We start from the raw sequence: 3,834 nt of genomic DNA, 5'->3' as shown, positions 1-3,834 counted from the left end.
GTGAGCGCGGCTGGGGACGGCTCGGCGGGGGAGAGGGGCGGCAGCCGAGCTCCAGTTCCCCCGGGGCAGCCCCAGCGGGGCCAAGCGGAGACCCCGACCAGCGACGTGGGCGTTGGGGTCTGCGCTTAGCCTGTCCGGGCGGGGGAAGAAGCCCCTCGCTCTGGGGCCCCTGCTGGCCCGGCCGGGGACAGTCACAGCGCCCTCAGCTGAGTGGGGCGACCCGCCCCTCCCTGGGGATAACCAGCCCTGGGACTTCCCCTGCTCCAGCATCTTCGTTCTCCCCGAGGGGCTCGGAGCCGGAGCGCTGACGCCTCGCCCCGCAGCCCCGCCGGGGAGGTGATCTGAGCGTGGCAGCTGGGGTAAGTGGGCTCCGAGGGGTAAGGAAGGACCCGACTCCAGTAGCCCCCTTTCTCACCTGTCTCGCCCAAGGTCACTGAGGAAGTCGCTGTCAGCTGTGGCTGGCCGCTGGATCTGCTGACTCCCTAGGCTAGGCGCCGGCCTTAATTGGGTTAACTTCTTTCGCAGTCCTATAAACTTGGTTTATGGCATCTGACCCGAAGTCAGAAGGTTAAAGGGACACTCACTGTCTGCTTATAATTCTGATAGCTTTCCTGTCCTCGATTATTAAAAACATCCTGATTACTAATACAGGACGAATTTTAAATGTCTAATTTCTGCTTCACGATTTATGCTTTGGGGTTTTTTGTTTGTTTGGTTTTGGTTCTATTTCTGCTCATCTTGAATAGTAGCAAATCATCTTTTTGTTCTGGGATTTTGTGTGGCTCTTAGATACCGTGCTGATAGGTACGATAAAAAAATTATAGATCTTTCCATTGTTGGTTTTTAATCTGCTGGATTGACAAAGCCTATTGGACTGTTTCACCACAGTGCTACACATTGTGAGTTTGTAAACACAATAAGGGAGTACTTATTTGTGTATTAAGAAAGGTCTTCCTTTGGATTTTCAGTCTTCCATTGGATTTTTTTGCAAATGCATGGAAACATTCCTTTTAATGTTAGATAATGTTAAAAATAATAAAAAAATTAAATTTTGAAATGACAGTTTCAGACCCCAATCATAGAATATTAGCATTGGAAGGGACCTCAGGAGGTCATCTAGTCCAACCCCCAATCCTGTAATGGACTCTACATGGCTCAGGGGTCCACTCGTGGCGTTTATAGTGGGATTGGGGCTGAAGAAGAGCTCTGCGTAGCTCAAAAGCTTGTCTCTCTTGCTAACTGAAGTTGGTCCAATAAAAGATATTACTTCACGCACCTTGTTTCTCCAATATCCTGGGACCAACACGGCTACAATAACTCTACTCTATGTGACAGAAATCCTTAGGATTACATAAATGTGGCTAGCAAACTTGGCAGGCTGCCAGGCTTTAAACGGAACATATGTGTGCTGTCAGAAAAAAAGCCTTTTTAAAACTAGATTTAGCTATAAAGTTTCCATTTAGGTTGTAAAGCATAATGCCCTGTAAACAGTGAATGTTCGTGTGTGGCCTAAAGAAGGGCTTCAGCTTCTTTTCACATTCTACTCTATGTCAAAGCTCTCTTTGATTTCAGCGGTAGCGGGTTGAAACACGTACTGATTAAGAATATGCCGCTGTTGCCATCTTCCTTCACAGATGCATGATGAGAACAGTAGGTTAGAAGTAAAAGTTTGTGAGACTTGAGACTGACCTATCATATCATGCTTAAGTGTGGTCCCTGCAGGTCAGGGAGATACTTGGTGGGGCAGTGTGGGAAAGTTGCTGCTGTTATATGTATTCTATGGATAAATGAGGGACTTCTGTGCCCAAGATTGTCAAGATAGGCTCCTTGAAGTGAACATGGGTACATGGTTCACAGATGCCCCCAGCAGATACCCCTTCTGCAGTGAGAAGGAGACCCTTGCACAGGCTGCATCTTGTCATATTGGAGGCATATCTTCTGATTCCTCCAGAGCCTCCTACTGAGATTCTGACTGCACTTTTCTTCACGTCTTCATCTCTGTACACTCCATTCTTGGCCCCATCACGTCATAAAATCTCCCCCTTCATCCTCCTCCTGGCACTGGCCAAGATAGCCATCCATCAGTCCATGGAGTTGATGCTCAACAGGGTGAGTGCTTCGTGACTGTCAGATCTTCTTCCATTTATTCCCTACCCTTTTCACACTTTCAGGCAGAGTTCTTCTGTGCATCATCTTCCAACTCTTTCACAGAGCAATGGCGCTGTCCAAGGTTTTCTGCTTGGTGATCCTATCAGGTACCCTTGTTTGAACCTTTGATCCTTACCCAGTTGAGTAGGTGGGCCCTTCATTCTGAGTGGGCTAATGCCCACCCCCTCAATAATTCAGATAGGCTTCTTGGGTTCTAAATTCACTAAGAGACAATAAAAAGTAAAGTTCTAAGCTGAATGTAAAACTGGGTTATTGTCGCTCATTGGGTTTTAAATTAATTCAGAGAAAAAGTTTGTATCTTTTTAAGGCAAACTTATTTCTTATTTCTCTTGTAATTAAAAATCCAACCTAAAACTCATTTTGATTTGTCTTGCTCAGTCCTATTTCACTAAAGAAAATGGGGCTAACTGTCTCCGCTTTCTATGTTCTATTTTTGAACATCTGTATAACTTGTAAAATGTATTGCAAAATATATTTGGTGCCAGCCATACGAACACTTAAACTTGTATACAACATTACTCACAAGTCGTCCCATTGAAGCCAAATAGGGTTGCTCACCTGAGCAAAATTATACATGCACTTAAATGTTTGCAAGACAAGGACCTTACCTTTTACAAAAAGGTACCTGTACAGCAAGCTTGCTGATGTAAGGTGAAGAAGAATTCCTTTTCTATCCCAGTGATCCTTGTCCTAACTCTGCTCTCCTGTTTTGGTTTGTTAACATAATGTCCAACTGAAGTCTTGACCACTTTTTCTAGACAAAATTAATTTGCATTATTTGGCTTGTCATGCACCGAATTAAGAATCAGGAAATCTGGGTGGTATTTCCGGCTCTGCCACAGACTTCTTATGTGACCTTGGTCAATTCCGTTTCTCTCTCTCATCTGAGTTCCCCACCTGTTAAATAGGGTAATAATACTTCTTTTGTCAGTCTTGTCTAGTTATATTCATAGAATCATAAAGTTAGAAGGTACCGCAAGGGTCATCTAGTCTAACCCCCTGCCAAGATGCAGGATTTGTTGTGTCTATATCATCCAAGACAGATGGTTATCCAGCCTCCTTTTGAAAACCTCTAGAGAAGAAGGTTCCACAACTTTCTGAGGCAGTCTGTTCCATTGTACTATTGTTCTTACAGTTAGGAAGTTTTTTGTCAGATTTAATCTAAACTTACTATGCTGTAGTTTGAACCCATTGCCTCTTGTCCTGCCCTTTGTGACAAGAGAAAATAACTTTTATCCATTTTTTTTATGGCAGGTGTTCAATTATTTGAAGACTATCATGTCTCCCTTAATCTCCTCTTTTCCAAACTAAACATACTCAGCTCCTTCAGCCTTTGCTTATATGACTTGCATTTCATCCCTTTGATCATCTTTGTCACTCACTTTTGGATCCTTTTTAGTTTTTCTACATCCTTTCTAAAGAGTGGTGACCAAAACGGGATACAGTGCTCCAGCTGAGGCCTAACCAGTGCTGAGTAGAGTGGTACTATCACCTCCCATGACTTGCATGCTATGCCTCTGTTAATGCAATCGAAGATTGTAAAGTCTGAGACGAAGACTGTTACTGTGTGTACTAGTAGCTGAAAGCCTGTGCTATCACATGGGTTCAATTTGAACAGTCACATGTTTTCTTTTAAAATAGGCAAAAAAAAAATAGCTAAGAACT

At 43.9% G+C, this 3,834-nt stretch overlaps 1 protein-coding gene across 1 annotated transcript in view; it reads left to right on the top strand.

The window, feature by feature from the left end:
* PTAR1 (protein prenyltransferase alpha subunit repeat containing 1) overlaps positions 1 to 3,834 on the top strand; it is a 35,499-nt gene that overhangs the window by 420 nt on the left and 31,245 nt on the right. The gene's annotated exons all lie outside the window — the stretch shown is intronic.

The sequence above is a fragment of the Emydura macquarii genome, unplaced genomic scaffold, assembly GCF_026122565.2.
Source record: "Emydura macquarii macquarii isolate MOO-44397 ecotype Brisbane River unplaced genomic scaffold, CSIRO-AGI_Emac_v2 contig_2897, whole genome shotgun sequence".
Classification (NCBI taxonomy): domain Eukaryota; kingdom Metazoa; phylum Chordata; order Testudines; family Chelidae; genus Emydura; species Emydura macquarii.
Note: the sequence above shows the minus strand (reverse complement) of the source record. Positions and strands in the feature narration are given on the sequence as shown.